This window comes from Oncorhynchus mykiss, chromosome 19 (genome assembly GCF_057628025.1).
Source record: "Oncorhynchus mykiss isolate SJ-2025 chromosome 19, ASM5762802v1, whole genome shotgun sequence".
NCBI classification, from domain to species: Eukaryota; Metazoa; Chordata; class Actinopteri; order Salmoniformes; family Salmonidae; genus Oncorhynchus; species Oncorhynchus mykiss.
This window is the reverse complement of record NC_143040.1, coordinates 62,706,275-62,718,707: the sequence shown is the minus strand read 5'-3', so window position 1 is coordinate 62,718,707 and position 12,433 is coordinate 62,706,275. Positions and strand designations below refer to the sequence as shown.

General features: G+C 41.7%; 1 protein-coding gene across 5 annotated transcripts in view; it reads left to right on the top strand.

Annotated features, from left to right (window-relative positions):
- The window catches only part of LOC110498118 (putative E3 ubiquitin-protein ligase RNF144A-A), a 243,109-nt gene that overhangs the window by 166,015 nt on the left and 64,661 nt on the right, over positions 1-12,433 (top strand). Inside the window, exon 1 of one of the 5 annotated variants that reach the window (XM_021574713.3) lies at positions 3,765-3,956. The exons of 1 other annotated variant lie outside the window; for it this stretch is intronic. The gene's annotated coding sequence lies outside the window, so the exon portion shown is untranslated. Of the gene's footprint in view, positions 1-3,764; positions 4,604-12,433 lie in introns of those variants that run through there. 3 more of the 5 variants (XM_036955098.2, XM_036955096.2, XM_090211494.1) reach the window with 3 other exon arrangements.

Here is a 12,433-nt window from a genome sequence, read left to right as displayed (position 1 = left end):
TGACTAGGGTTTTCAATTTGTCAGAGCTAATGGTGGGAAGCTTCGGCGTCTCAGATCCCGCAAGGAGAGGAGAAGAGACAAGAGAAGGAGAGGAGTAGAGACAAGAGAAGGAGATGAGTAGAGACAAGAGAAGGAGAGGCCTCAGACTCCGACTCAGTTGCTTAATGGGGAAAACCGGTTGAAAGTTTATTTCGGCTGAATGAATGACACCGGTTGAGCATTCCTACAGCATTCCTACAGCATTTCCTTCCAGAAGCCATGAGAAAGTTGTCCGGCTGCGGGGGACCGTGCGAGGGGATTTATTCTAACGTTCCTATCTGTACTTACTGGTGGCACAGACGCTGTTTCATCCTTTCCTACACTGAAATTACCCTTGCCTAACGATTGCGTCTGAAGCTGGGCTTGTAGCACAGCTATCCTCGCGGTAAGGCGATCGTTCTCCTGTATATTATGAGTACAGCGACTGCAATTAGAAGGCATCATGTTAAAGTTACTACTTAGCTTTGGCTGTTGGAGGTCCTGACAAACCATGTCCAGATAAAGCGTCCGGAGTGAAAAAGTTGAATGAAAAATAAGTTGAGTGAGGGAAAAACTAAAAACATAAACGGTAATTAAAAAGTAAAAAACGTAAAGTTGTCAGGTAGCAAAGTAAGGTTGGCAACAAAACGCACAGCAAGACTTAAGCAAGTCTGCAAGTTGTCACCGGAAATGACAAGCAGTGTATTCTCTATATATTGGTCCAAACACACCAAGACAGTCGTGAAGAGGGCACGACAAAGCCTATTCCCCCTCTGAAAACTAAAAAGATTTGGCATGGGTCCTGAGATCCTCAAAAGGTTCTACAGCTGCAACATCGAGAGCATCCTAATCGGTTGCATCACTGCCTGGTATGGCAATTGCTTGGCCTCCGACTGCAAGGCACTTCAGAGGGTAGTGCATAAGGCCCAGTACATCAATGGGGCAAAGCTGCCTGCCATCCAGGACCTCTACACCAGGCGGTGTCAGAGGAAGGCCCTTAAAATGGTCAAAGACCCCAGTCACCCCAGTCATAGACTGTTCTCTCTACTACCGCATGGCAAGCGGTACAGGAGTGCCAAGTCTAGGACAAAAAGGCTTCTCAACAGTTTTTACCCCCAAGCCATAAGACTCCTGAACTGGTAACCAAATGGTTACCCAGACTATTTGCATTGTGTTACCCCCCCAACCCCTCTTTTACACTGCTTCTACTCTGTTTATCTTATATGCATAGTCACTTTAACTATACATTAATGTACATACTACCTAAATTGGCCCGACCAACCAGTGCTCCCGCACATTGGCTACATGGGCTATTTGCATTGTGTCCCACCACCCCTCTTTTTACGCTTCTGTTACTATCTGTTCATCATATATGCATAGTCACTTTAACGATACCTACATGTACATACTACCTCAATAAGCCTGACTAACAGGTGTCTGTATATAGCCTTGCTACTCTTTTTTCAAATGTCTTTTTACTGTTGTTTTATTTCTTTACTTACCTACACACACACACATACCTTTTTTTCTTATTTTTCCCCCGCACCATTGGTTAGAGCCTGTAAGTAAGCATTTCACTGTAAGGTCTACAGCTGTTGTATTCGGCGCACGTGACAAACAGCAAAAAGGAGACCATGTTTATATGCAGCTTTATTAGCACAATGATAATTTGTTTCTCCATTGTTTGCAAACTGGTATGTGACATATATTAATGCCTGGGGTGTATTCATTCTGCCAATTCTGTTTAAAACCTTTCTTAAACGGGAGCAAACGGAACGAAATGGGGATAAACAATTTATCCAATAGAAACTCTTGTTTGCAACTGTTGGACTAATGATTATACCCTAGATCAGCTAGATGCAGGCAAGATTGTGCAAGGCGGTATTGAATGTGTTAATGTCTGTCACCTTGATTACTCAAATTTCTCCCGAACTGTGCACCTACGTTGTAAACTTTCATTCATAAGCTAGGTTGTATTAACCTCACGATGGGTATAGGGAAAAATGTTGTATCATGTAGTAGCCTAAACCTATCGATGTTACATTGAGCTGGGTGAATGGAATATGAATTACATATAATTTGCTGTAATAGAAATAAGGCCACGCTCATGGAATGAATTATCGTCCTCCCTCATCTTAAACAGCAGCGACCCCAGTCTGAGGTCCTGAGCAGGTTTTCATCAAGGAACTGTCTGTACTTTGTTCCGTTCATCTTTCCCTCGATCCTGACTAGTTTCCCAGTCCCTGCCGCTGAAAAACATTCCCACAGCGTGATGCTGCCACCACGCTTCACCGTAGTGATGGTGCCAGGTTTCCTCCAGATGTGACACTTGGCATTCAGGCCAAAGAGTTCAATCTTGGTTTCATCAGACCAGAGAATGTTGTTTAGGTGCTTTTTGGCAAACTCCAAGCAGGCTGTCATGTGCCTTTTATGGGGGAGTGGCGTCCATCTGACCATTCTACCATAAAGGCCTGATTGGTTGAGTGCTGCAGAGATGGTTGTCTTTCTGGAAGGTTCTCCCATATCCAGAGAGAAACTTTGGAACTCTGTTAGAGTGAGCATCTGGTTCTTGGTCACCTCCCTGACCAAGGTCCTTTCCCCCCGATTGCTCAGTTTAGCCGTGCGGCTAGCTCTAAGAAGAGTCTTGGTGGTTCCAAACTTCTTCCATTTAAGAATGATGGAGGCCGCTGTGTTCTTGGGGACCGTCAATGCTGCAGACATTATTTGGTACTCTTCCCCAGATCTGTGCTTCGACACAATCCTGTCTCAGATCTCTACGGACAATTCCTTCAACCTGGAAGCTTGGTTTTTGCTCTGACATGCTCTGTCAACTAAAATGGATTACACAACATCTCCATAGCATAATGTTGCCACCACCATGTTAGTAATCCATTTTAGAATAAGACTAACGTAACAAAATGTGGAAAATGTCAAGGGGTCTGAATACTTTCCGAATGCACTGTATAGGTGTGTGCATGAGTGAGTACATGTGTGCTAAGGTGCAGAGTCAGTGCAGGTGGTCAGTACAGTTCAAATGTTTACCAGTCTGATGGCCTGTAGATAGAAACGGTCTCTGAGCCTTTTGGTAGCTGTAAATGTGCAGTAAATGTGTAATGGGCTCACTCCAATCCCCACTCCAAAAAGGATTGTTCCCAGGAGCCCTATGACGAGGGGTTCCCTTGGATCTGACATAAATTCTATGTTTCCTACAGTATATTGTCATCATCTCGATCTTTGTCTCATTAGATCTGGAGATCGTCAATAGGCCAATAGTCAGTCCCCTGATAAAACATCTTATATAAAGCAGACTTATATGCCTACATATGTTGCTACTGAAGCTGAATATGTATCAAGTAAAGCCAACATAGAAAACACAGAAGAAAATGAAAGCTAATACATACGCCTTTCTTGGTAGTACTATTCTGACCTGTTTATTTGCCTGTGGTGCAAAGCTGTCAAACTTTGTGCTTTTCTACAGTAAACAATAATTTTCCATTTATTGATATTGGGCCATAATGTCAATAAACAAATGTACAATTGTGAAATGCATCTCCTTAATTACAAAGGAATTGAACACAGTTAATACATTTGTATAGACATGTAATAGGCCTATTGCCTTAAAGCTTTGTCTGTAATGGCATTAATATGAAATGTAATTTAGCCTTTGTCCTTGCTGAACTTGCATAATATAAATAGTTCATTTCCGACCAGGCCATTGATAAGTGCACATTTGATAGCGAATGTTCACTCATAGTACCCCGTACAGTAGGAGGCAGTAATACACATTATGGGTGTAAACTCCCAAAAAGCCTTAAAGAAGAAGAATAAGAAGAAGGCGGCGCATAACACAACAAAAACGTTCGCTGACAAATGGCGTCTCTCCAGTGCGTCGCGCGGAGCAGCTGATTTTCCCCGTGTAGTTGCTAGGCATTTTCAAGGTAGGCACATCACCTTGGGATATTTACAATGTTATGCAGATGTAAGCTCGGTTTGTGTCTTGTGAATCACCGGTTTCGAGGCGGGTGAAAGGGACGTTGCTTAGTTGCAAAGGAGTCCTCAGACATTTTCATGATTTCCTCATGCAGCTAACGTTACTGTAACGGTCATTCGATACTGCTTGTCAGCTGTGGTTTTAATTCGCCTGCTTTCGTTATCCACGTAGTCGTATTTATATTGCATTGAATATCCTCTTCGTTTATTTCCAGGTGATACATGGTCGAATGTTTTAGCGTCTTCGTTTTGGACGGATACGTTTAGAAGTCACTACCAAAAACAATCTGTAACCACGGGTGTAATCATTAGTCCAAACAGTTGCAAAACGGACTGAAACGAGAGTTTCTAGTTGACAAATTCAGGTTGGTCCCTCCCCGCTTCGTTCAGTTTGCTTCCCGTTAAGAAACGTTTTGCAACATAATAGGCGTAATGAATATACACCTATAACGATACTCTGTCTGTCACAATGCCTCTCGAGTAGCAGCAATCAGCCACCTACATTTTATCCAGTTGATAACCTTCTGAAGTTCTGCTTTCATCGCTCCTGAGGTTATTTTATAACCAAGAACACGGCGCTGTCACAAAACGCCAGGTAATTTGGTTTATTTCCAATATGTGCACCACCGAGTCGTTCACATTATAGTTCTGTCTGAGAACCTTAACACTAACTGCGTTTCCCATACAGTCGAGGCTACACTGTTGTTGTATATTGTTTTAAGCTGAGAAGGACAATTAGAACGGATTTGCTTTGTGAAATACAGGCTGATATTGTCAGCTGCCCTCCAGTCAGGTGCAAGATGTCACAATTTCAGATGAACCAAACCTCACTCTTTACATTGTACAGGTAGGCTGCTGTGACACTTTTTGGTGCAGGAAAATAGTGTTGCGGCCTACTGTAGGCTTTTTGTTACAATATTAGGCCTACTGAAAATTACATGAGGCATTATAGGAGGGTGCCAACATGATTGGCTGTAGTTCTGGAATTACCTGTTGTCAGTAGCAAGCTGTTTTGCATTTTGTCGTTTTCATGTCTAGTTGATACTCCAGAGTTCTCCAAATTGTTTTGCCAAGACTATATGTTCATCAACTCAGGTGTACAACAGTGTTGATTTCATGAACTGCTGCTATTTGTGTTGCTGACACTGCAACCACATTATCATTATTCAAGAACAGTGGCTCTTCAGCAACCATGGGACTGATGCAGTGCTGATGTCAGATAGGCTGCTAGTTTTAATGTTGGATATATGATGTACAGCAAGGTGACACCCTGAAACATTGAGAGTTGATTATTCCCTTAGGCTACTGTTCTAGTGAGTCATCAACCAGAATAAGGGAAATGTAAGCGCTATGTAGTGATACTATACATATGAATATCAAAGGTTCCTGGTAATGTGAATCCATGACATTCATCAAGGAAAACATATTGCAACAAAACAAGAGATGATACACCATATAATACATGAGTACATCTCAATATTCATTTCAACCTGTTTGGACTGGTTGACTGCTCTCTCTCTGAGCTCTTAAATGTCATATGGTACCTTGCCATGGCATTTCCATTTGAAGCAGCCTCCCCCCAGGTAAAGTTTAGGCCTAGACATGAACAAAGAGCATGTCTGCACAGTCACCGTCAAAGCTGAGGACCCATGTAGTGATGCATACATACCCATTCTCTGTCGCATCACCACTTACTCATCTTGCCCATACTGTACAATTTGAATCTGTTTTGCTGAACTACATGTGAGCTGTAATAGCGTGCTGGGAAGATCTCACACTTGAAAGGTGAATAGAGCCTGGCAGGCAGTCAGACAGGCATGCAGTAGGGATGGAGTTTCAAGGGATGAGGCAGGCATTATTCCCATTAGGGAACAAAATAAAACATATCCTACTCTAGCTATACATGGCCAAAAGATTGTTCTGTGAAAATCGGTTGCATTGAAATGAATTCACAGAGTGACAAGCCACTCTCAGGGGAAATGGACCTGGATTTGCATGAGGGGAAGAATGTTTTTCAATGGATGTGATGCTGGTAATGAGAGGCAGGCTGAGAACACAGTGTACCTGCCAGCCTCTTGGGAACACAATCCACATTACACTCCACAATCCCTCAGAACTGTGAGTCCTGCTCAAACATCCACCTGTACCATCAGAAAGCCCCAGTGAATAATACTGACTGACTGCAGCCTTGAGTATTTATTTTAATTTAAACAGGCATTGAATGTACCTGGGTGTAGGAGTGTGTATTGTGGTGGTGTCAAACACCACCATCCCCCTTTTCAGTAATAAATACTTTGGCATTTCGCAATGTGCCTCTAAGCATTTTATGTTTTTTTGGGCGTGGCTTGGCATGTAACATGAACTGCTGTGGTTTTTAATGCTGCTATTGAATGAAAAGTTGCTTGGATTTGAGAAAGGAACCTCCTAATTAGTGGTCGACCGATTAATCGGAATGGCCGATTTAATTAGGGACGATTTCAAGTTTTCATAACAATTGGAAATCGGTATTTTTGGGCTCTGATTTAGCCGATTTTAATTTTTTTACCTTTTGTGAATCCCAAACCCGCATGCGTAATCATTGCCTGAAACTAATTAGCATAACGCAACAGACATAAATATCCCTAGAAAATATTCCTATTCATGAAAATCACAAATTAAATATATTGAGACGCAGCTTATGTAACGGATGTGAAACTGCTAGCTTAGTTAGCAGTGTGCGCTAAATAGCGTTTCAATCGGTGACGTCACTTGCTCTGAGACCTTGAAGTAGTAGTTCCCCTTGCTCTGCAAGGGCCGCGGCTTTTGTGGAGCGATGGGTAACGATGCTTCGTGGGTGTCAGTTGTTGATGTGTGCAGAAGGTCCCTAGTTCGCGCCCGGGTATGGGCGAGGGGACGGTCTAAACTTGTACTGTTACATTGATGCTGTTGACCCGGATCACTGGTTGCTGCAGAAAAAGGAGGAAGGTCAAAAGGGGGTTGAGTGTAACAGATGTGAAACGGCTAGCTTAGTTAGCAGTGTGCGCTAAATAGCGTTTCAATCGGTGACGTCACTTGCTCTGAGACCTTGAAGTAGTAGTTCCCCTTGCTCTGCAGCCTTTTGTGGAGCGATGGGTAACGATGCTTCGTGGGTGCTTCGTGGGTGTCAGTTGTTGATGTGTGCAGAAGGTCCCTGGTTCGCGCCCGGGTATGGGCGAGGGGACGGTCTAAAATTATACTGTTACACTTAGCCTTTTGTTAATCACCCTGTCATCTCAGATTTTCTAAATATGCTTTACAGCCAAAGCTAGACAAGCATTTGTGTAAGTTTATCGATAGCCTAGCATAGCATTATGCCTTGCTAGCAGCAGGCAACCTTGTCACGGAAATCAGAAAAGCAATCAAATTAAATCGTTTACCTTTGATGAACTTCAGATGTTTTCACTCACGAGACTCCCAGGTAGATAGCCAAAGTTCATTTTTTACCAGAAGATTATTTTTGTAGGCGAAATAGCTCCATTTGTTCTTCACGTTTGGCTGAGAAATCGCCCGGAAATTGCGGTCAACACAACGCTGAAAAATATTCCAAATTAGCTCCATAATATCGACAGAAACATGGCAAACATTGTTTATAATCAATCCTCAAGGTGTTTTTCTAATATCTATTTGATAATATATCCATCGGGACAATTCGTTTTTCAGTAGGACCGATTGGAGTAATGGCTACCTCTGTATTTTACGCGAGAATCTCTCTCGGAGCCACCATGTGACCACTTACGCAATGTGGCCGCCTACGGCTATTCTTCAACATAAATGCGTAAAACTACGTCACACTGCTGTAGACACCTTGGGGAATACGTAGAAAGCGTAAGCTCGTTGATAGTACATTCACAGCTGAATAGGGACTCATTGGAACGCAGTGCTTTCAAAAACTGGGGCACTTCCGGATTGGATTTTTCTCAGGCTTTCGCCTGCAACATCAGTTCTGTTATACGCACAGACAATATCTTTACAGTTTTGGAAACGTTAGTGTTTTCTATCCAAAGCTGTCAATTATATGCATATTCTAGCATCTTGTCCTGACAAAATATCCCATTTAAAACGGGAACTTTTTTTCCAAAAATGAAAATACTGCCCCCTAGTACCAACAGGTTTTAATATAAATATTTATTTTTATTTATTTGTTAAATATATATTTTTAATACCTTTTTATTTAACTAGGCAAGTCAGTTAAGAACACATTCTTATTTTCAATGACGGCCTAGGAACAGTGGGTTAACTGCCTTGTTCAGGGGCATAACGACAGAGTTTCACCTTGTCAGCTCGGGGGACCCAATCTTGCAACCTTACAGTTAACTAGTCCAACGCTCTAACCACCTGCCTCTCATTGCACTCCACGAGGAGCCTGCCTGTTACGCGAATGCATTAGAAGCCAAGGTAAGTTGCTAGCTAGCATTAAACTTATCTTATAAAAATCAATCAATCACTAGTTATAACACATTGTTGATGATATTACTTGTTTATCTAGCGTGTCCTGCGTTGCATATAATCGATGCAGCGCTGGGGGATGATTTAACAAAGCGCATTTGCGAAAAAAGCACAATCGTTGGACGACTGTACCTAACCATAAACACCAATGCCTTTCTTAAAATCAATACATAGAAGTATATATTTTTAAACCTGCATATTTAGCTAAAAGAAATCCAGGTTAGCAGGCAATATTAACCAGGTGAAATTGTGTCACTCCTCTTTGTTCATTGCACGCAGAGTCAGGGTATATGAAACACTTTTAGGCCGCCTGGCTCATTGTGAACTTATTTGCCAGAATTGTATGTAATTATGACAACATTGAAGGTTGTGCAATGTAACAAGAATATTTAGACTTAAGGATGCCACCCGTTAGATAAAATACAGAACGGTTCCGTTTTTCACTGAAATAATAAACATTTTGTTTTCGAAGTGATAGTTTCCAGATTCAACCATATTAATGACCAAAGGCTAATATTTCTGTGTGTTATGTTATAATTAAGTCTATGATTTGATAGAGCATTCTGACTGAGCGATGGTAGGCAGCAGCAGAATCGTATGCATTTATTTAAACAGCACTTTCGTGCGCTTTGCCAGCAGCTCTTCGCAAGCACAGCGCTGTTTATGACTTCAAGCATAATGACTATCAGCCTAATGACTGGTGTAACCGATGTGAAATAGCTAGCTAGTTAGCGGGGTGCGCACTAATAGCGTTTCAAACGTCACTCGCTCTGAGACTTGGAGTAGTTATTCCCCTTGCACTGCAAGGGCCGCGCCTTTTATGGAGCGATGGGTAACGCTGCTTCGAGTGTGGCTGTTGTCGATGTGTTCCTGGTTCGAGCCCAGGTAGGGGCGAGGAGAGGGACGGATGCTATACTGTTACACTGGCAATACTATAGTGCCTATAAGAACATCCAATAGTCAGAGGTATATGAAATACAAATGTTATAGAGCGAGAGAGAGTCCTATAAATACTATATTAACTACAACCTAAAACCTCTTACCTTGGAATATTGAAGTCTCATTTTAAAAGAAACCACCAACTTTCATATGTTCTCATGTTCTGAGCAAGGAACTCAAATGTTAGCTTTTTTTTTTTTTACATGGCACATATTGCACTTTTACTTCTCCAACTCTTTGTTTTTGCATTATTTCAACCAAATTGAACATGTTTCATTATTTATTTGAGGCTAAATTGATTTTATTGTTGTATTATATTAAATTAAAATAAGTGTTCATTCAGTATTGTGGTAATTGTCATTATTACAAATAAATACATGTAAAAAATCAGCCGATTTTTAAATCAGTATCGGCTTTTTTGGTCCTCCAATAATCGGTCTCAGCGTTGAAAAATCATAATTGGTCGACCTCTACTCCTAATGGTATTTTATTGAATGAAGGGATTCTTGGCTGCTGTACATTTAGGCTACTCAATCATAATGTATTGATCATTGTCACTAAATAAACATTAGGGCCAACTTTGCCATTTCCTCTGGTAGGCTAGTTCTATAAAGATATGCCATGTTGATGTTATACATGACTGGGCAATTCCAGCATGTTGAAATTGTTGGTAAGCTTATGCCATGCACTGCCCTACCCTAAGTCGTTTTTAAGGTTGCCACATTCGATCACAATGTAATCACACAAGTATGGAGGTGGGAGTAACTTAAAAACACTGCTCACGCCTTGACACCGTTAATCCTTGCTCACTTTGGCAGTTTGAAGTGACTCATATATATATATTTTTTATCTGACTCAAATATGTTCTTTTTCCTACAGTCTAAACAGCCAAAAAGCACACAGAATCAGATATTGCAAGCAACATTTCACATTCGCAGATGGTTTGAAATCCGATACAAATGAGATTCCTGGCCATGTGACTTGTCTGAATGGTCAAATCTGATTTATTTGCCCTCAAGTAGTTTTAGACTGTTATTTGGCATATCCTGTTTCTTGTTACTCTGACATTTTTGACAAGAACATGTGTAGCTAACTAGCTTTTTAATTTTTTAATTTTTTTTTTTTACAAATGAGTGAATGTGCTAGAAAGCCAAACAGCTAGCTAGATTGTTGTGGCTTGCCAAAAAGGAATTGTGATTTTGAACATTCAAAGCAACTGGTAAATGTCGTTGGCAGGCATTGTTGTCTCCTTAGCTTGCTACATAACTTCTGAGTGATAGGAAGCATGAGCACCACCACCAATCAACCTACACCACTGTATACACACCTATCGTTACTATGACAACTAGCGTAGCCAGATCAGCAAAATGACTGCTGTCTGAACGACTTGGTCACTTCTAACTTTCTGTTTGGACAGTCAGTATTCCAAAACTGATTTGACCATTAAGGCCTGCAGTGTGAACAAGGCTTTAGAATGCAATGAATCTGTCTAGCGCCATTGAACTTGTTAAACATGACAAGTTACTCATGTAAGTAGCTCAGGCTGCTTGTGACTGCATGACCATGCCAGAAATGTAGCACCCATTCAGTTTAAACAGAAGCACTTACCCTGTTAATGAATGCCTACTCATTACCTTTTAAATCCAGTTAGGCTAGCTTCTCAGGGATGCGTATGTGACTCTCAAAGTCTGCGTTTTGCTGCATTGGAAATGTGGAGAAAATCTATTGTCACTCCTGGCTAGATGTTATAATAATTTGCAGTTACATGACTCTGTGGTGGGGTTAAAATTGTTTGTTCAAGTTGTATGAGGTTAGGTTACATAAGCGTTTTCAGTTTTATTTTTTTATTTTTATTTCACCTTTATTTAACCAGGTAGGCTAGTTGAGAACAAGTTCTCATTTGCAACTGCGACCTGGCCAAGATAAGGCATAGCAGTGTGAACAGACAACACAGAGTTACACATGGAGTAAACAATTAACAAGTCAATAACACAGTAGAAAAAAGGGGAGTCTATATATACATTGTGTGCAAAAGGCATGAGAAGGTAGGCAAATAATTACAATTATGCAGATTAACACTGGAGTGATAAATGATCAGATGGTTATGTACAGGTAGAGATTGGTGTGCAAAAGAGCAGAAAAATAAAAATAAATAAATAAAAACAGTATGGGGATGAGGTAGGTGAAAATGGGTGGGCTATTTACCAATAGACTATGTACCGCTGCAGCGATCGGTTAGCTGCTCGGATAGCAGATGTTTGAAGTTGGTGAGGGAGATAAAAGTCTCCAACTTCAGCGATTTTTGCAATTCGTTCCAGTCACAGGCAGCAGAGAACTGGAACGAAAGGCGGCCAAATGAGGTGTTGGCTTTAGGGATGATCAGTGAGATACACCTGCTGGAGCGCGTGCTACGGATGGGTGTTGCCATCGTAACCAGTGAACTGAGATAAGGCGGAGCTTTACCTAGCATGGACTTGTAGATGACCTGGAGCCAGTGGGTCTGGCGACGAATATGTAGCGAGGGCCAGCTGACTAGAGCATACAAGTCGCAGTGGTGGGTGGTATAAGGTGCTTTAGTGACAAAACGGATGGCACTGTGATAAACTGCATCCAGTTTGCTGAGTAGAGTGTTGGAAGCAATTTTGTAGATGACGTCGCCAAAGTCGAGGATCGGTAGGATAGTCAGTTTTACTAGGGTAAGTTTGGCGGCGTGAGTGAAGGAGGCTTTGTTGCGGAATAGAAAGCCGACTCTTGATTTGATTTTCGATTGGAGATGTTTGATATGGGTCTGGAAGGAGAGTTTAGAGTCTAGCCAGACACCTAGGTACTTATAGATGTCCACATATTCAAGGTCGGAACCATCCAGGGTGGTGATGCTGGTCAGGCGTGCGGGTGCAGGCAGCGAACGGTTGAAAAGCATGCATTTGGTTTTACTAGCGTTTAAGAGCAGTTGGAGGCCACGGAAGGAGTGCTGTATGGCATTGAAGCTCGTTTGGAGGTTAGATAGCACAGTGTCCAAGGA